Source organism: Symsagittifera roscoffensis, chromosome 10 (genome assembly GCF_963678635.1).
Source record: "Symsagittifera roscoffensis chromosome 10, txSymRosc1.1, whole genome shotgun sequence".
Lineage (NCBI taxonomy): Eukaryota > Metazoa > Xenacoelomorpha > Acoela > Convolutidae > Symsagittifera > Symsagittifera roscoffensis.
Genome location: NC_087071.1, coordinates 24,520,527 through 24,540,958, shown reverse-complemented (window position 1 = coordinate 24,540,958; position 20,432 = coordinate 24,520,527). Strand labels below are relative to the sequence as shown.

Genomic DNA, 20,432 nt, shown 5'->3' with positions numbered 1-20,432 from the left:
AGACGAATACAGTTCGCGAAAAAGCTGAGATGTTTCAGCTATCAATTTGAGCTACGAAACTTTGAAAAATTTCAACATATACATAAAAGACAGAATCGGTTAGCAAAAAAGTGTAATTTTTTAAACTAGTTTTTGGGGCTTTGAAACTTTGAAATATAACAAGTTATTTCATAGAAGGAATCCGTTCGTGAAAGGGTTGAATTTTTCAAGCAAGCTAGTCAAGCTCTGAATCTTGAAAAGTTCAAGTTATCTTATACGCTGAATGGGTTCACGAAAAGAGTGAAGATTTAAAGCAAACTAATTGAGCTTTGAAAGTTTTAATTCTTTCAAGTGTTTTCAAAGACGAAAACGGTTTGCGAAAAAACTGAGATTTTTCAGCAATCAATTCGAGCTACAAAACTCCGAAAAGTTCCAACTTTTATAAATGACAGAATCGGTTAGCAAAAATATAATATTTTTAAGCTAACTATTGGAGCGTTGAAACTTTGAAATATAACAAGTTTTGTCATGGACGGAATCGGTCCGCAAAAAGGTTGATGTTGTAAGATGGCTGTTCACGCTTTGAAACTTTGAATTATTTCAGTTTACCTGATATATGGAATCGTTTTGCGAAAAAATTGTATTTTTCAAGCAAGCTAGTCCAGCTCTGAATCTTAAATAGTTCAAGTTATTTCATACAAGGAATCGGTTCGCAAAAAGAATGGAGTGTTTAAGCAAGCTATTCGAGCTTTGAAAGTTTGAATTCTTTCAATTTGCTTCAATGTTTCAGCTATCAATTTGAGCTAAGAAACTTTGAAAAATTTCGAGTTATTTAAATGATAGAATCGGTTAGCAAAAAAGTTTAATTTTTCAAGCCGGCTTTTGGAGCTTTGAAACTTTGAAAATAACAAGTTATTTCATAGAAGGAATCCATTCGTGGAAGTATTGAATTTTTCAAGCAAGCTAGTCAAGCACTGAATCTTTAAAATTCAATATATCTCATACGCGGAATCGGTTCGCAAAAAGATTGAAGTTCTTAAGCAAGCTATTCGAGCTTTGAAATTTGAATTTTTTCAAGTTTTTTCAAAGAAGAAAAACGGTTTGCGAAAAAGCTGAAATTTTTCAGCAATCATTTTGAGCTACGAAATTTTGAAACATTTCAAGTTGAATACCTGACAGAATCGGTTAGCAAAAAAGTGTAATTTTGTAAGCTAGGTTTTGGAGCTTTGAAACTTTGAAATAAATTAAGTTATTTCATAGAAGGAATCCGCTCGTGGAAGGTTTGACTTTTTCAAGCAAGAAAGTCAAGCCCTGGATCTTAAATAGTTCAAGTTACCTCATACGCGGAATTGGTTCGCACAATGGATGGAGTTTTTAAGCAAGCTATTCGAGCTTTGAAAATTTGAATTTTTCGATTTTCTTCAATGACCAATACGATTTGCGAAAAAGCTGAGATTTTTCAGCTATCAATTTGAGCTAAGAAACTCTGAAATATTTCAAGTTATTTAAATGACAGAATCGGTTAGCAAAAAAGTTTAATTTTTCAAGCCGGCTTTTGGAGCTTTGAAATTTTGAAAATAACAAGTTATTTCATAGAAAGAATCCGTTCGTGGACGTATTGAATTTTTCAAGCAAGCTAGTCAAGCTCTGAATCTTAAAAATTCAAGTTATCTCATACGCGGAATCGATTCGCAAAAAGAATGAAGTTCTTAAGCAAGCTATTCGAGCTTTGAAATTTGAATTCTTTCAAGTTTTCAAAGAAGAAAAACGGTTTGCGAAAAAGCTGAAGTTTTTCAGCAATCAGTTTGAGCTACGAAATTTTGAAACATTTCAAGTTGAATACCTGACAGAAAGGGTTAGCAAAAAAGTGTAATTTTGTAAGCTAGCTTTTGGAGATTTGAAACTTTGAAATATAACAAGTTGTTTCATAGAATGAATCTGTTCGTGGAGGGGTTGACATTTTTTAAGGAAACTAGTCAAGCCGTGGATCATAAATAGTTGAAGTTACCTCATACGCGGAATCGGTTCGAAAAAAAAAATGGCGTATTTAAGCAAGTTATCGAGCAATGAAAGTTTGAAATCTTTCAATTTACTTCAAAGAAGAATACAATTCGCGAAAAAGCTGAGACATTTCAGCTATCAATTGGAGCTACGAAACTTTGAAAAATTTCAACATATATATAAATGACAGAATCGGTTAGCAAAAAAGTGTAAATTTTTAAACTAGTTATTGGAGCTTTGAAACTTTGAAATATAACAAGTTATTTCATAGAAGGAATCCGTTCGTGGAAGGGTTGAATTTTTCAAGCAAGCTAGTCAAGCTCTGAATCTTAAATAGTTCAAGTTATCTTATACGCGGAATGGGTTCGCGAAAAGAGTGAAGATTACGGAGAGTCGAAGAAGAAAACGGTTTGCGAAAAAACTGAGATTTTTCAGCAATCAATTCGAGCTACAAGACTTCGAAAAAATCTAACTATTATAACAAAATCGGTTAGCGAAAATTTAATTTTTCAAAGCTAGCTATTGGAGCTTTGACACTTTGAAATAAAACAAGTTTATTCATAGAAGGATCCGGTCCGCAAAAAGGTTGAATGTTGTAAGATGGCTGTTCAAGCTTTGGAACTTTGCGTTATTTAAGTTTACCTGATATACGGAATCGTTTCGAGAAAAAAACTCTGAATCTTAAATAGTTCAAGTTTTTTCATACAAGGAATCGGTTCGCAAAAAGAATGGAGTGTTTAAGCAAGCTATTCGAGCTTTGAAAGTTTGAAATCTTTCAAGTTTTTCAAAGACGAAAATGGTTTGCGAAAAAGTTGAAATTTTTCAGCAATCATTTCGAGCTGCGAAACTTTGAAAAACTCCAAGTTATATAAATGACACAATCAGTTAGCAAAAAAGTGAAATTTTTCAAGCTAGCTATTGGAGCTTTGAATCTCTGAAATATAACAAGTTATTTCATAGAATAATTGCGCTTTTAAAAGTGTTGAGTTTTTCAAGCAAGCTAGTCAAGCTCCGAATCTTTAATAGTTCAAGTTATCTTATGCGCGGAGTCGGTTCGCAAAAAGAATGAAGTTTTTAAGCAAGCAATTTGAGCTTTGGAAGTTTGAAATCTTTCAAGTTTTTTCAAAGACGAAAAGGATTTGCGAAAAAGCTGAGATCTTTCAATTATCAATTTGAGCTACGAAACTTTGAAAAATTTCAACATATATAAATGACAGAATCGGTTAGCAAAAAAGGGTAATTTTTTAAGCTAGCCATTGGAGCTTTGAATCTCTGAAATATATCAAGTTATTTCATAGAATAATTGCGTTCGTTAAAGTGTTGAATTTTTCAAGCAAGCTAGTTAAGCTTCGATTCTTAAATAGTTCAAGTTATCTTATGCGCGGAGTCGGTTCGCAAAAAGAATGAAGTTTTTAAGCAAGCTATTCGAGCTTTGAAAGTTTGAAATCTTTCAAGTTTTTTCAAATACGAAAACGGTTTGCGAAAAAGTTGAAATTTTTCAGCAATCATTTCGAGCCGCGAAACTTTGAAAAACTCCATGTTATATAATTGACACAATCGGTTAGCAAAAAAGTGTAATTTTTTAAGCTAGTTTTTGCAGCTTTGAATCTTTGAAACATAACAAGTTATTTCATACAATAATTGCGTTCGTGAAAGTGTTGAATTTTTCAATCAAGCTAGTCAAGCTCCGAATCTTAAATAGTTCAAGTTATCTTATGTGCCGAGTCGGTTCGCAAAAAGAATGAAGATTTTAAGCAAGCTATTCGAGCTTTGAAAGTTTGAAATCTTTCAAGTTTTTCAAAGACGAAAAAGATTTGCGAAAAAGCTGAGATCTTTCCGCTATCAATTTGAGCTACGAAACTTTGAAAAATTTCAACATATATAAATGACAGAATCGGTTAGCAAAAAAGTGTAATTTTGTAAGCTAGGTTTTGGAGCTTTGAATCTTTGAAATATAACAAGTTATTTCATAGAATAATTGCGTTCGTGAAAGTGTTGAATTTTTCAAGCAAGCTAGTCAAGCTTCGAATCTTAAAAAGTTCAAGTTATCTTATGCGCGGAGTCGGTTCGCAAAAAGAATGAAGTTTTTAAGCAAGCTATTCGAGCTTTGAAAGTTTGAAATCTTTCAAGTTTTTTCAAAGACAAAAAGGGTTTGCGAAAAAGTTGAGATTTTTCAGCAATCATTTCGAGCTGCGAAACTTTGAAAAATTTCAACATATATAAATGACAGAATCGGTTAGCAAAAAAGTGTAATTTTTAAGCTAGCTATTGGAGCTTTGAATCTCTGAATTATATCAAGTTATTTCATAGAATAATTGCGTTCGTGAAAGTGTTGAATTTTTCAAGCAAGCTAGTCAAGCTTCGATTCTTAAATAGTTCAAGTTATCTTATGCGCGGAGTCGGTTCGCAGAAAGAATGAAGATTTTAAGCAAGCTATTCGAGCTTTGAAAGTTTGAAATCTTTCAAGTTTTTCAAAGACGAAAAGGATTTGCGAAAAAGCTGAGATCTTTCCGCTATCAATTTGAGCTACGAAACTTTGAAAAATTTCAACATAAATAAATGACAGAATCGGTTAGCAAAAAAAGTGTAATTTTGTAAGCTAGGTTTTGGAGCTTTGAATCTTTGAAATATAACAAGTTATTTCATAGAATAATTGCGTTCGTGAAAGTGTTGAATTTTTCAAGCAAGCTAGTCAAGCTTCGAATCTTAAAAAATGCAAGTTATCTTATGCGCGGAGTCGGTTCGCAAAAAGAATTAAGTTTTTAAGCAAGCTATTCGAGCTTTGAAAGTTTGAAATCTTTCAAGTTTTTTCAAAGACAAAAAGGGTTTGCGAAAAAGTTGAGATTTTTCAGCAATCATTTCGAGCTGCGAAACTTTGAAAAATTTCAACATATATAAATGACAGAATCGGTTAGCAAAAAAGTGTAATTTTTAAGCTAGCTATTGGAGCTTTGAATCTCTGAAATATATCAAGTTATTTCATAGAATAATTGCGTTCGTGAAAGTGTTGAATTTTTCAAGCAAGCTAGTCAAGCTTCGATTCTTAAATAGTTCAAGTTATCTTATGCGCGGAGTCGGTTCGCAAAAAGAATGAAGTTTTCAAGCAAGCTATTCGAGCTTTGAAAGTTTGAAATCTTTCAAGTTTTTCAAAGACGAAAAGGATTTGCGAAAAAGCTGAGATCTTCCCGCTATCAATTTGAGCTACGAAACTTTGAAAAATTTCAACATATATAAATGACAGAATCGGTTACCAAAAAAGTGTAATTTTGTAAGCTAGGTTTTGGAGCTTTGAATCTTTGAAATATAACAAGTTATTTCATAGAATAATTGCGTTCGTGAAAGTGTTGAATTTTTCAAGCAAGCTAGTCAAGCTTTGAATCTTAAAAAATTCAAGTTATCTTATGCGCGGAGTCGGTTCGCAAAAAGAATGAAGTTTTTAAGCAAGCTATTCGAGCTTTGAAAGTTTGAAATCTTTCAAGTTTTTTCAAAGACAAAAAGGGTTTGCGAAAAAGCTGAGATTTTTCAGCAATCATTTCGAGCTGCGAAACTTTGAAAAATTTCAACATATATAAATGACAGAATCGGTTAGCAAAAAAGTGTAATTTTTAAGCTAGCTATTGGAGCTTTGAATCTCTGAAATATATCAAGTTATTTCATAGAATAATTGCGTTCGTGAAAGTGTTGAATTTTTCAAGCAAGCTAGTCAAGCTTCGATTCTTAAATAGTTCAAGTTATCTTATGCGCGGAGTCGGTTCGCAAAAAGAATGAAGTTTTCAAGCAAGCTATTCGAGCTTTGAAAGTTTGAAATCTTTCAAGTTTTTTCAAAGACAAAAAGGGTTTGCGAAAAAGCTGAGATTTTTCAGCAATCATTTCGAGCTGCGAAACTTTGAAAAATTTCAACATATATAAATGACAAAATCGGTTAGCAAAAAAGTGTAATTTTTCAAGCTAGCTATTGGAGCTTTGAATCTCTGAAATATAACAAGTTATTTCATAGAGTAATTGCGTTCGTGAAATTGTTGAATTTTTCAATCAAGCTAGTCAAGCCCCGAATCTTGAATAGTTCAAGTTATCTTATGCGCGGAGTCGGTTCGCAAAAAGAATGAAGTTTTTAAGCAAGCTATTCGAGCTTTGAAAGTTTGAAATCTTTCAAGTTTTTTCAAAGATGAAAAGGATTTGCAAAAAAGCTGAGATCGAGCTTTGAAAGTTTGAAATCTTTCAAGTTTTTTCAAAGATGAAAAGGATTTGCGAAAAAGCTGAGATCTTTCAGCTATCAATTTGAGCTACGAAACTTTGAAAGATTTCGAGTTATTTAAATGATAGAATCGGTTAGCAAAAAAGTTTAATTTTTAAGCTAGCTATTGGAGCTTTGAATCTCTGAAATATATCAAGTTATTTCATAGAATAATTGCGTTCGTGAAAGTGTTGATTTTTTCAAGCAAGCTAGTCAAGCTTCGATTCTTAAATAGTTCAAGTTATCTTATGCGCAGAGTCGGTTCGCAAAAAGAATGAAGTTTTTAAGCAAGCTATTCGAGCTTTGAAAGTTTGAAATCTTTCAAGTTTTTTCAAAGAAGAAAACGGTTTGCAAAAAAGTTGAAATTTTTCAGCAATCATTTCGAGGTGCGAAACTTTGAAAAACTCCAAGTTATATAATTGACACAATCGGTTAGCAAAAAAGTGTAATTTTTCAAGCTAGCTATTGGAGCTATGAATCTCTGAAATATAACAAGTTATTTCATAGAATAATTGCGTTCGTGAAAGTGTTGAATTTTTCAATCAAAATAGTCAAGCTCCGAATCTTAAATAGTTCAAGTTATCTTATGCGCGGAGTCGGTTCGCAAAAAGAATGAAGTTTTTAAGCTAGCTATTCGAGCTTTGAAAGTTTGAAATCTTTCAAGTTTTTTCAAAGATGAAAAGGATTTGCGAAAAAGCTGAGATCTTTCAGCTATCAATTTGAGCAGCGAAACTTTGAAAGATTTCGAGTTATTTAAATGATAGAATCGGTTAGCAAAAAAGTTTAATTTTTCAAGCCGGCTTTTGGAGCTTTGAAACTTTGAAAATAACAAGTTATTTCATAGAAGGAATCCATTCGTGGAAGTATTGAATTTTTCAAGCAAGCTAGTCAAGCACTGAATCTTTAAAACTCAATTTATCTCATACGCGGAATCGGTTCGCAAAAAGAATGAAGTTCTTAAGCAAGCTATTCGAGCTTTGAAATTTGAATTCTTTCAAGTTTTTTCAAAGAAGAAAAACGGTTTGCGAAAAAGCTGAAATTTTTCAGCAATCAATTTGAGCTACGAAATTTTGAAACATTTCAAGTTGAATACCTGACAGAATCGGTTAGCAAAAAAGTGTAATTTTGTAAGCTAGATTTTGGAGCTTTGAAACTTTGAAATATAACAAGTTGTTTCGTAGAATGAATCTGTTCGTGGAAGGGTTGACACTTTGTTAAGGAAACTAGTCAAGCCGTGGATCATAAATAGTTGAAGTTACCTCATACGCGGAATCGGTTTGCAAAAAAATGGCGTATTTAAGCAAGCTATTCGAGCAATGAAAGTTTGAAATCTTTCAATTTTCTTCAAAGACGAATACGGTTTGCAAAAAAACCGAGATTTTTCTGCTTTCAATTTGAGCTACGAAACTTTGAAAATTTTCAACATATATATAAATGACAGAATCGGTTAGCAAAAAAGTGTAAATTTTTAAACTAGTTTTGGGAGCTTTGAAACTTTGAAATATAACAAGTTATTTCATAGAAGGAATCCGTTCGTGGAAGGGTTGAATTTTTCAAGCAAGCTAGTCAAGCTCTGATTCTTAAACAGTTCAAGTTATCTTATACGCGGAATGGGTTCGCGAAAAGAGTGAAGATTATAAGCAACTAATTGAGCTTTGAAAGTTTTAATTCTTTCAAGTTTCTTCAAAGACGAAAACGGCTTGCGAAAAAACTGAGATTTTTCAGCAATCATTTCGAGCTACAAGACTTAGAAAAGTTCCAACTTTTATGATTGACAGAATCGGTTAGCAAAAATATATTTTTTAAAGCTAGCTATTGGAGCTTTGACATTTTGAAATAAAACAAGTTTATTCATAGAAGGATCCGGTCCGCAAAAAGGTTGAATGTTGTAAGATGGCTGTTCAAGCTTTGAAACTTTGCGTTATTTCAGTTTACCTGATATACGGAATCTTTTCGAGAAAAAGCTCTGAATCTTAAATAGTTCAAGTTTTTTCATACAAGGAATCGGTTCGCAAAAAGAATGGAGTGTTTAAGCAAGCTATTCGAGCTTTGAAAGTTTCAATTCTTTCAATTTGCTTCAATGACGAATACGATTTGCGAAACTTTGAAAAACTCCAAGCTATATAAATGACACAATCGGTTAGCAAAAAAGTGTAATTTTTCAAGCTAGCTATTGGAGCTTTGAATCTCTGAAATATAACAAGTTATTTCATAGAATAACTGCGTTCGTGAAAGTGTTGAATTTTTCAAGCAAGCTAGTCAAGCTCCGAATCTTAAATAGTTCAAGTTATCTTATGCGCGGAGTCTGTTCGCAAAAAGAATGAAGTTTTTAAGCAAGTTATTCGAGCTTTGAAAGTTTGAAATCTTTCAAGTTTTTTCAAAGACGAAAAGGATTTGCGAAAAAGCTGAGATCTTTCAATTATCAATTTGAGCAACGAAACTTTGAAAAATTTCAACATATATAAATGACAGAATCGGTTAGCAAAAAAGTGTAATTTTTTAAGCTAGCTATTGGAGCTTTGAATCTCTGAAATATATCAAGTTATTTCATAGAATAATTGCGTTCGTGAAAGTGTTGAATTTTTCAAGCAAGCTAGTCAAGCTTCGATTCTTAAATAGTTCAAGTTATCTTATGCGCGGAGTCGGTTCGCAAAAAGAATGAAGTTTTTAAGCAAGCCATTCGAGCTTTGAAAGTTTGAAATCTTTCAAGTTTTTTCAAAGATGAAAACGGTTTGCGAAAAAGTTGAAATTTTTCAGCAATCATTTCGAACTGCGAAACTTTGTAAAAAACTCCAAGTTATATAATTGACCCAATCGGTTAGCAAAAAAGTGTAATTTTTCAAGCTAGCTATTGGAGCTTTGAATCTCTGAAATATAACAAGTTATTTCATAAAATAATTGCGTTCGTGAAATTGTTGAATTTTTCAATCAAGCTAGTCAAGCTCCGAATCTTAAATAGTTCAAGTTATCTTATGCGCGGAGTCGGTTCGCAAAAAGAATGAAGTTTTTAAGCAAGCAATTCGAGCTTTGAAAGTTTGAAATCTTTCAAGTTTTTTCAAAGACGAAAAGGATTTGCGAAAAAGCTGAGATCTTTCAGCAATCATTTCGAGCTGCGAAACTTTGAAAAACTCCAAGCTATATAAATGACACAATCGGTTAGCAAAAAAGTGTAACTTTTCAAGCTAGCTATTGGAGCTTTGAATCTCTGAAATATAACAAGTTATTTCATAGAATAACTGCGTTCGTGAAAGTGTTGAATTTTTCAAGCAAGATAGTCAAGCTCCGAATCTTAAATAGTTCAAGTTATCTTATGCGCGGAGTCGGTTCGCAAAAAGAATGAAGTTTTTAAGCAAGCTACTCGAGCTTTGAAAGTTTGAAATCTTTCAAGTTTTTTCAAAAACGAAAACGGTTTGCGAAAAAGTCGAAATTTTTCAGCAATCATTTCGAGCTGCGAAACTTTGAAAAACTCCAAGTTATATAAATGACACAATCGATTAGCAAAAAAGTGTAATTTTTCAAGCTAGCTATTGGAGCTTTGAATCTCTGAAATATAACAAATTATTTCATAGAATAATTGCATTCGTAAAAAGGTTGAGTTTTTCAAGCAAGCTAGTCAAGCTCCGAATCTTTAATAGTTCAAGTTCTCTTATGCGCGGAGTCGGTTTGCAAAAAGAATGAAGTTTTTAAGCAAGCTATTCGAGCTTTGAAAGTTTGAAATCTTTCAAGTTTTTTCAAAGACGAAAAGGATTTGCGAAAAAGCTGAGATCTTTCAATTATCAATTTGAGCTACGAAACTTTGAAAAATTTCAACATATATAAATGACAGAATCGGTTAGCAAAAAAGTGTAATTTTTTAAGCTAGCTATTGGAGCTTTGAATCTCTGAAATATATCAAGTTATTTCATAGAATAATTGCGTTCGTGAAAGTGTTGAAATTTTCAAGCAAGCTAGTCAAGCTTCGATTCCTAAATAGTTCAAGTTATCTTATGCGCGGAGTCGGTTCGCAAAAAGAATGAAGTTTTTAAGCAAGCTATTCGAGCTTTGAAAGTTTGAAATCTTTCAAGTTTTTTCAAAGACGAAAACGGTTTGCGAAAAAGTTGAATTTTTTCAGCAATCATTTCGAACTGCGAAACTTTGAAAAACTCTAAGTTATATAATTGACACAATCGGTTAGCAAAAAAGTGTAATTTTTTAAGCTAGCTATTGGAGCTTTGAATCTCTGAAATATATCAAGTTATTTCATAGAATAATTGCGTTCGTGAAAGTGTTGAAATTTTCAAGCAAGCTAGTCAAGCTTCGATTCCTAAATAGTTCAAGTTATCTTATGCGCGGAGTCGGTTCGCAAAAAGAATGAAGTTTTTAAGCAAGCTATTCGAGCTTTGAAAGTTTGAAATCTTTCAAGTTTTTTCAAAGACGAAAAGGATTTGCGAAAAAGCTGAGATCTTTCAATTATCAATTTGAGCTACGAAACTTTGAAAAATTTCAACATATATAAATGACCGAATCGGTTAGCGAAAAAGTGTAATTTTTTAAACTAGCTATTGGAGCTTTGAATCTCTGAAATATATCAAGTTATTTCATAGAATAATTGCGTTCGTGAAAGTGTTGAAATTTTCAAGCAAGCTAGTCAAGCTTCGATTCCTAAATAGTTCAAGTTATCTTACGCGCGGAGTCGGTTCGCAAAAAGAATGAAGTTTTTAAGCAAGCTATTCGAGCTTTGAAAGTTTGAAATCTTTCAAGTTTTTTCAAAGACGAAAAGGATTTGCGAAAAAGCTGAGATCTTTCAATTATCAATTTGAGCTACGAAACTTTGAAAAATTTCAAAATATATAAATGACAGAATCGGTTAGCAAAAAAGTGTAATTTTTTAAGCTAGCTATTGGAGCTTTGAATCTCTGAAATATATCAAGTTATTTCATAGAAAAATTGCGTTCGTGAAAGTGTTGAAATTTTCAAGCAAGCTAGTCAAGCTTCGATTCCTAAATAGTTCAAGTTATCTTATGCGCGGAGTCGGTTCGCAAAAAGAATGAAGTTTTTAAGCAAGCTATTCGAGCTTTGAAAGTTTGAAATCTTTCAAGTTTTTTCAAAGACGAAAACGGTTTGCGAAAAAGTTGAATTTTTTCAGCAATCATTTCGAACTGCGAAACTTTGAAAAACTCCAAGTTATATAATTGACACAATCAGTTAGCAAAAAAGTGTAATTTTTCAAGCTAGCTATTGGAGCTTTGAATCTCTGAAATATAACAAGTTATTTCATAGAATAATTGCGTTCGTGAAATTGTTGAATTTTTCAATCAAGCTAGTCAAGCTCCGATTCTTAAATAGTTCAAGTTATCTTATGCGCGGAGTCGGTTCGCAAAAAGAATGAAGTTTTTAAGCAAGCTATTCGAGCTTTGAAAGTTTGAAATCTTTAAAGTTTTTTCAAAGACGAATAGGGTTTGCGAAAAAGCTGAGATCTTTCAGCTATCAATTTGATCTACGAAACTTTGAAAAATTTCAACATATATGAATGACAGAATCGGTTAGCAAAAAAGTGTAATTTTTTAAGCTAGCTTTTGCAGCTTTGAATCTTAGAAATATGACAAGTTATTTGATAGAATAATTGCGTTCGTGAAAGTGTTGAATTTTTCAAGCAAGCTAGTCAAGCTTCGAATCTTAAAAAATTCAAGTTATCTTATGCGCGGAGTCGGTTCGCAGTAAGAATGAAGTTCTTAAGCAAGCTATTCGAGCTTTGAAAGTTTGAAATCATTCAAGTTTTTTCAAAGACGAAAAAGGTTTGCGAAAAAGCTGAGATTTTTCAGCTATCAATTTGACTTACGAAATTTTGAAACATTTCAAGTTGAATACCTGACAGAATCGGTTAGCAAAAAAGTGTAATTTTGTAAGCTAGGTTTTGGAGCTTTGAATCTTTGAAATATAACAAGTTATTTCATAGAATAATTGCGTTCGTGAAAGTGTTGAATTTTTCAAGCAAGCTAGTCAAGCTTCGAATCTTAAAAAATTCAAGTTAACTTATGCGCGGAGTCGGTTCGGAAAAAGAATGAAGTTTTTAAGCAAGCTATTCGAGCTTTGAAAGTTTGAAATCTTTAAAGTTTTTTCAAAGACGAAAAGGATTTGCGAAAAAGCTGAGATCTTTCAGCTATCAATTTGAGCTACGAAACTTTGAAAAATTTCAACATATATAAATGACAGAATCGGTTAGCAAAAAAGTGTAATTTTTTAAGCTAGCTTTTGCAGCTTTGAATCTTAGAAATATGACAATTTATTTGATAGAATAATTGCGTTCGTGAAAGTGTTGAATTTTTCAAGCAAGCTAGTCAAGCTTCGAATCTTAAAAAATTCAAGTTATCTTATGCGCGGAGTCGGTTCGCAGTAAGAATGAAGTTCTTAAGCAAGCTATTCGAGCTTTGAAAGTTTGAAATCATTCAAGTTTTTTCAAAGACGAAAAAGGTTTGCGAAAAAGCTGAGATTTTTCAGCTATCAATTTGAGTTACGAAATTTTGAAACATTTCAAGTTGAATACCTGACAGAATCGGTTAGCAAAAAAGTGTAATTTTGTAAGCTAGGTTTTGGAGCTTTGAATCTTTGAAATATAACAAGTTATTTCATAGAATAATTGCGTTCGTGAAAGTGTTGAATTTTTCAAGCAAGCTAGTCAAGCTTCGAATCTTAAAAAATTCAAGTTAACTTATGCGCGGAGTCGGTTCGGAAAAAGAATGAAGTTTTTAAGCAAGCTATTCGAGCTTTGAAAGTTTGAAATCTTTCAAGTTTTTTCAAAGACGAAAACGGTTTGCGAAAAAAATGAAATTTTTCAGCAATCATTTCGAGCTGCGAAACTTTGAAAAAATCCAAGTTATATAATTGACACAATCGGTTACCAAAAAAGTGTAATTTTTCAAGCTAGCTATTGGAGCTTTGAATCTCTGAAATCTAACAGCTTATTTCATAGAATAATTGCGTTCGTGAAAGTGTTGAATTTTTCAATCAAGCTAGTCAAGCTTCGAATCTTAAAAAATTCAAGTTATCTTATGCGCGGAGTCGGTTCGCAAAAAGAATGAAGTTTTTAAGCAAGCTATTCGAGCTTTGAAAGTTTGAAATCTTTCAAGTTTTTTCAAAGACGAAAACGGTTTGCGAAAAAGTTGAAATTTTTCAGCAATCATTTGGAGCTGCGAAACTTCGAAAAACTCCAAGTTATATAATTGACACAATCGGTTAGCAAAAAAGTGTAATTTTTCAAGCTAGCTATTGGAGCTTTGAATCTCTGAAATATAAGAAGTTATTTCATAGAAAAATTGCGTTCGTAAAAGTGTTGAATTTTTCAAGCAAGCTAGTCAAGCTCCGAATCTTTAATAGTTCAAGTTATCTTATGCGCGGAGTCGGTTCGCAAAAAGAATGAAGTTTTTAAGCAAGCTATTCGAGCTTTGAAAGTTTGAAATCTTTCAAGTTTTTTCAAAGACGAAAAGGATTTGCGAAAAAGCTGAGATCTTTCAATTATCAATTTGAGCTACGAAACTTTGAAAAATTTCAACATATTTAAATGACAGAATCGGTTAGCAAAAAAGTGTTGGAGCTTTGAATCTCTGAAATATATCAAGTTATTTCATAGAATAATTGCGTTCGTGAAAGTGTTGAATTTTTCAAGCAAGCTAGTCAAGCTTCGATTCTTAAATAGTTCAAGTTTTCCTATGCGCGGAGTCGGTTCGCAAAAAGAATGAAGTTTTTAAGCAAGCTATTCGAGCTTTGAAAGTTTGAAATCTTTCAAATTTTTTCAAAGACGAAAACGGTTTGCGAAAAAGTTGAAATTTTTCAGCAATAATTTCGAGCTGCGAAACTTTGAAAAACTCCAAGTTATATAATTGACACAATCGGTTAGCAAAAAAGTGTAATTTTTCAAGCTAGCTATTGGAGCTTTGAATCTCTGAAATATAACAAGTTATTTCAGAGTCGGTTCGCAAAAAGAATGAAGTTTTTAAGCAAGCTATTCGAGCTTTGAAAGTTTGAAATCTTTCAAGTTTTTTCAAAGACGAAAAGGATTTGCGAAAAAGCTGAGATCTTTCAGCTATCAATTTGAGCTACGAAACTTTGAAAAATTTCAACATATAGAAATGACAGAATCGGTTAGCAAAAAAGTGTAATTTTTTAAGCTAGCTTTTGCAGCTTTGAATCTTTGAAACATAACAAGTTATTTCATACAATAATTGCGTTCGTGAAAGTGTTGAATTTTTAAAGCAAGCTAGTCAAGCTTCGAATCTTAAAAAATTCAAGTTATCTTATGCGCGGAGTCGGTTCGCAGTAAGAATGAAGTTTTTAAGCAAGCTATTCGAGCTTTGAAATTTTGAAGTCTTTCAAGTTTTTTCAAAGACGAAAAGGGTTTGCGAAAAAGCTGAGATTTTTCATCTATCAATTTGAGGTGCGAAAGTTTGAAATATTTCAAGTTATGTAAATGACAGAATCAGTTAGCAAAAAAGTGTAGTTTTTACGCTAGCTTTTGGAGCTTTAAATCTTTGAAACAAAACAAATTTTTTTCATAGAAGGAATCCATTCGCAAAAAGAATGGAGTGTTTAAGCAAGCTATTCGAGCTTTGAAAATTTGAATTCTTTCAATTTGCTTCAAAGACGAAAACGGTTTGCGAAAAAGTTGAAATTTTCCAGCAATCATTTCGAGCTGCGAAACTTTGAAAAACTCCAAGTTATATAAATGAAAGAATCGGGTAGCAAAAAAGTGTAATTTTTCAAGCTAGCTATTGGAGCTTTGAATCTTTGAAATATAACAAGTTATTTCATAGAATAATTGCGTTCGTAAAAGTGTTGAATTTTTCAAGCAAGCTAGTCAAGCTCCGAATCTTAAATAGTTCAAGTTTTCCTATGCGCGGAGTCGGTTCGCAAAAAGAATGAAGTTTTTAAGCAAGCTATTCGAGCTTTGAAAGTTTGAAATCTTTCAAATTTTTTCAAAGACGAAAACGGTTTGCGAAAAAGTTGAAATTTTTCAGCAATAATTTCGAGCTGCGAAACTTTGAAAAACTCCAAGTTATATAATTGACACAATCGGTTAGCAAAAAAGTGTAATTTTTCAAGCTAGCTATTGGAGCTTTGAATCTTTGAAATATAACAAGTTATTTCATAGAATAATTGCGTTCGTGAAAGTGATGAATTTTTCAAGCAAGCTAGTCAAGCTCCGAATCTTAAATAGTTCAAATTATCTTATGCGCGGAGTCGGTTCGCAAAAAGACTGAAGTTCTTAAGCAAGCTATTCGAGCTTTGAAAGTTTGAAATCTTTCAAGTTTTTTCAAAGACGAAAAGGGTTTGCAAAAAAGATGAGATCTTTCAGCTATCAATTTGATCTACGAAACTTTGAAAAATTTCGACATATATAAATGAAAGAATCGGTTAGCAAAAAATTGTAATTTTTTAAGCTAGCCTTTGGAGCTTTGAAACTTTGAAACAAAACAAATTTTTTTCACAGAAGGAATCCATTCGCAAAAAGAATGGAGTGTTTAAGCAAGCTATTCGAGCTTTGAACGTTTGAATTCTTTCAATTTGCTTCAAAGACGAAAAGGATTTGCAAAAAAGCTGTGATCTTTCAGCGATCAATTTGAGCTACGAAACTTTGAAAAATTTCAACATATATAAATGACAGAATCGGTTAGCAAAAAAGTGTAATTTTTCAAGCTAGCTATTGGAGCTTTGAATCTTTGAAGTATAACAAGTTCATTCATAGAATAATTGCGTTCGTGAAAGTGTTGAATTTTTCAAGCAAGCTATTCAAGCTCCGAATCTTAAATAGTTCAAGTTATCTTATGCGCGGAGTCGGTTCGCAAAAAGAATGAAGTTTTTAAGCAAGCTATTCGAGCTTTGAAAGTTTGAAATTTTTCAAGTTTTTTCAAAAACGAAAAGGATTTGCAAAAAACCTGAGATCTTTCAGCGATCAATTTGAGCTACGAAACTTTGAAAAATTTCAACATATATAAATGACAGAATCGGTTAGCAAAAAAGTGTAATTTTTTAAGCTAGCTTTTGGAGCTTTGAATCTTTGAAATGTAACAAGTTATTTCATAGAATAATTGCGTTCGTGAAAGTGTTGAATTTTTCAAGCAAGCTAGTCAAGCTTCGAATCTTAAATAATTCAAGTTATTTTATGCGCGGAGTCGGTTCGCAGTAAGAATGAATTTTTTAAGCAAGCTATTCGAGCTTTGAAAGTTTGAAATCTTTCAAGTTTTTTCAAAGCCGAAAAGGGTTTGCAAAAAAGCTGAGATTTTTCAGCTATCATTTTGAGGCACGAAGGTTTGAAATATTTCAATTTATGAAAATGACAGAATCAGTTAGCAAAAAAGTGTAGTTTTTACGCTAGCTTTTGGAGCTTTGAAACTTTGAAACAAAACAAATTTTTTCGTAGAAGGAATCCATTCGCAAAAAGAATGGAGTGTTTAAGCAAGCTTTTCGAGCTTTGAAAGTTTGAATTCTTTCAGTTTGCTTCAAAGACGAAAACGGTTTGCGAAAAAGTTGAAATTTTCCAGCAATGATTTCGAGCTGCGAAACTTTGAAAAACTCCAAGTTATATAAATGACACAATCGGTTAGCAAAAAAGTGTAATTTTTCAAGCTAGCTATTGGAGCTTTGAATCTTTGAAAAATAACAGGTTATTTCTTAGAATAATTGCGTTCGTGAAAGTGTTGAATTTTTCAAGCAAGTTATTCAAGCTCCGAATCTTAAATAGTTCAAGTTATTTTAGGCGCGGAGTCGGTTCGCAAAAAGAATGAAGTTTTTAAGCAAGCTATTCGAGCTTTAAAAGTTTGAAATCTTTCAAGTTTTTTCAAAGACGAATACGGTTTGCAAAAAAGCTGAGATCTTTCAGCGATCAATTTGAGCTACGAAACTTTGAAAAATTTCAACATATATAAATGACAGAATCGGTTAGCAAAAAAGTGTAATTTTTCAAGCTAGCTATTGGAGCTTTGAATCTTTGAAGTATAACAAGTTCATTCATAGAATAATTGCGTTCGTGAAAGTGTTGAATTTTTCAAGCAAGCTATTCAAGCTCCGAATCTTAAATAGTTCAAGTTATCTTATGCGCGGAGTCGGTTCGCAGTAAGAATGAATTTTTTAAGCAAGCTATTCGAGCTTTGAAAGTTTGAAATCTTTCAAGTTTTTTCAAAGCCGAAAAGGGTTTGCAAAAAAGCTGAGATTTTTCAGCTATCATTTTGAGGCACGAAGGTTTGAAATATTTCAATTTATGAAAATGACAGAATCAGTTAGCAAAAAAGTGTAGTTTTTACGCTAGCTTTTGGAGCTTTGAAACTTTGAAACAAAACAAATTTTTTCGTAGAAGGAATCCATTCGCAAAAAGAATGGAGTGTTTAAGCAAGCTTTTCGAGCTTTGAAAGTTTGAATTCTTTCAGTTTGCTTCAAAGACGAAAACGGTTTGCGAAAAAGTTGAAATTTTCCAGCAATGATTTCGAGCTGCGAAACTTTGAAAAACTCCAAGTTATATAAATGACACAATCGGTTAGCAAAAAAGTGTAATTTTTCAAGCTAGCTATTGGAGCTTTGAATCTTTGAAAAATAACAGGTTATTTCTTAGAATAATTGCGTTCGTGAAAGTGTTGAATTTTTCAAGCAAGTTATTCAAGCTCCGAATCTTAAATAGTTCAAGTTATTTTAGGCGCGGAGTCGGTTCGCAAAAAAAATGAAGTTTTTAAGCAAGCTATTCGAGCTTTGAACGTTTGAATTCTTTCAATTTGCTTCAAAGACGAAAAGGATTTGCAAAAAAGCTGTGATCTTTCAGCGATCAATTTGAGCTACGAAACTTTGAAAAATTTCAACATATATAAATGACAGAATCGGTTAGCAAAAAAGTGTAATTTTTCAAGCTAGCTATTGGAGCTTTGAATCTTTGAAGTATAACAAGTTCATTCATAGAATAATTGCGTTCGTGAAAGTGTTGAATTTTTCAAGCAAGTTATTCAAGCTCCGAATCTTAAATAGTTCAAGTTATTTTAGGCGCGGAGTCGGTTCGCAAAAAGAATGAAGTTTTTAAGCAAGCTATTCGAGCTTTGAAAGTTTGAATTCTTTCAATTTTCTTCAAAGACGAATACGGTTTGCAAAAAAGCTGAGATCTTTCAGCGATCAATTTGAGCTACGCAACTTTGAAAAATTTCAACATATATAAATGACAGAATCGGTTAGCAAAAAAGTGTAATTTTTTAAGCTAGCTTTTGGAGCTTTGAATCTTTGAAATATAGCAAGTTATTTCATAGAATAATTGCGTTCGTGAAAGGTTTGAATTTTTCAAGCAAGCTAGTCAAGCTTCGAATCTCAAATAATTCAAGTTATCTTATGCGCGGAGTCGGTTCGCAGTAAGAATGAAGTTTTTAAGCAAGCTATTTGAGCTTTGAAAGTTTGAAATCTTTCAAGTTTTTTCAAAGACGAAAAGGGTTTGCGAAAAAGCTGAGATTTCTCAGCTATCATTTTGAGGTACGAAGGTTTGAAATATTTCAAGTTATGTAAATGACAGAATCAGTTAGCAAAAAAGTGTAGTTTTTACGCTAGCTTTTGGAGCTTTGAAACTTTGAAACAAAACAAATTTTTTCATAGAAGGAATCCATTCGCAAAAAGAATGGAGTGTTTAAGCAAGTTTTTCGAGCTTTGAAAATTTGAATTCTTTCAATTTGCTTCAAAGACGAAAACGGTTTGCGAAAAAGTTGACATTTTCCAGCAATGATTTCGAGCTGCGAAACTTTGAAAAACTCCAAGTTATTTAAATGACAGAATCGGGTAGCAAAAAAGTGTAATTTTTCAAGCTAGCTATTAGAGCTTTGAATCTTAAATAGTTCAAGTTATCTTGTGCGCGGAGTCGGTTCGCAAAAAGAATGAAGTTCTTAAGCAAGCTATTCGAGCTTTGAAAGTTTGAAATCTTTCTAGTTTTTTCAAAGACGAATAGGGTTTGCGAAAAAACTGAGATCTTTCAATTATCAATTTGAGCGACGAAACTTTGAAAAATTTCAACATATTTAAATGACAGAATCGGTTAGCAAAAAAGTGTTGGAGCTTTGAATCTTTGAAATGTAACAAGTTATTTCATAGAATAATTGCGTTCGTGAAAGTGTTGAATTTTTCAAGCAAGCTAGTCAAGCTTCGAATCTTAAATAATTCAAGTTATTTTATGCGCGGAGTCGGTTCGCAGTAAGAATGAATTTTTTAAGCAAGCTATTCGAGCTTTGAAAGTTTGAAATCTTTCAAGTTTTTTCAAAGCCGAAAAGGGTTTGCAAAAAAGCTGAGATTTTTCAGCTATCATTTTGAGGCACGAAGGTTTGAAATATTTCAATTTATGAAAATGACAGAATCAGTTAGCAAAAAAGTGTAGTTTTTACGCTAGCTTTTGGAGCTTTGAAACTTTGAAACAAAACAAAGTTTTTCGTAGAAGGAATCCATTCGCAAAAAGAATGGAGTGTTTAAGCAAGCTTTTCGAGCTTTGAAAGTTTGAATTCTTTCAGTTTGCTTCAAAGACGAAAACGGTTTGCGAAAAAGTTGAAATTTTCCAGCAATGATTTCGAGCTGCGAAACTTTGAAAAACTCCAAGTTATATAAATGACACAATCGGTTAGCAAAAAAGTGTAATTTTTCAAGCTAGCTATTGGAGCTTTGAATCTTTGAAAAATAACAGGTTATTTCTTAGAATAATTGCGTTCGTGAAAGTGTTGAATTTTTCAAGCAAGTTATTCAAGCTCCGAATCTTAAATAGTTCAAGTTATTTTAGGCGCTTAGTCGGTTCGCAAAAAGAATGAAGTTTTTAAGCAAGCTATTCGAGCTTTAAAAGTTTGAAATCTTTCAAGTTTTTTCAAAGAGGAAAAGAATTTGCGAAAAAGCTGAGATCTTTCAGCGATCAATTTGAGCTACGCAACTTTGAAAAATTTCAACATATATAAATGACAGAATCGGTTAGCAAAAAAGTGTAATTTTTTAAGCTAGCTTTTGGAGCTTTGAATCTTTGAAATATAGCAAGTTATTTCATAGAATAATTGCGTTCGTGAAAGGTTTGAATTTTTCAAGCAAGCTAGTCAAGCTTCGAATCTTAAATAATTCAAGTTATCTTATGCGCGGAGTCGGTTCGCAGTAAGAATGAAGTTTTTAAGCAAGCTATTTGAGCTTTGAAAGTTTGAAATCTTTCAAGTTTTTTCAAAGACGAAAAGGGTTTGCGAAAAAGCTGAGATTTCTCAGCTAT

General features: G+C 32.4%; 2 protein-coding genes across 2 annotated transcripts in view; one reads left to right on the top strand and one right to left on the bottom strand.

Annotated features, from left to right (window-relative positions):
• The window catches only part of LOC134855176 (V-type proton ATPase subunit B-like), a 431,995-nt gene that overhangs the window by 174,756 nt on the left and 236,807 nt on the right, over positions 1-20,432 (top strand). The gene's annotated exons all lie outside the window — the stretch shown is intronic.
• Positions 1-20,432, bottom strand: part of LOC134855018 (glycoprotein-N-acetylgalactosamine 3-beta-galactosyltransferase 1-B-like) — a 291,770-nt gene that overhangs the window by 121,632 nt on the left and 149,706 nt on the right. The gene's annotated exons all lie outside the window — the stretch shown is intronic.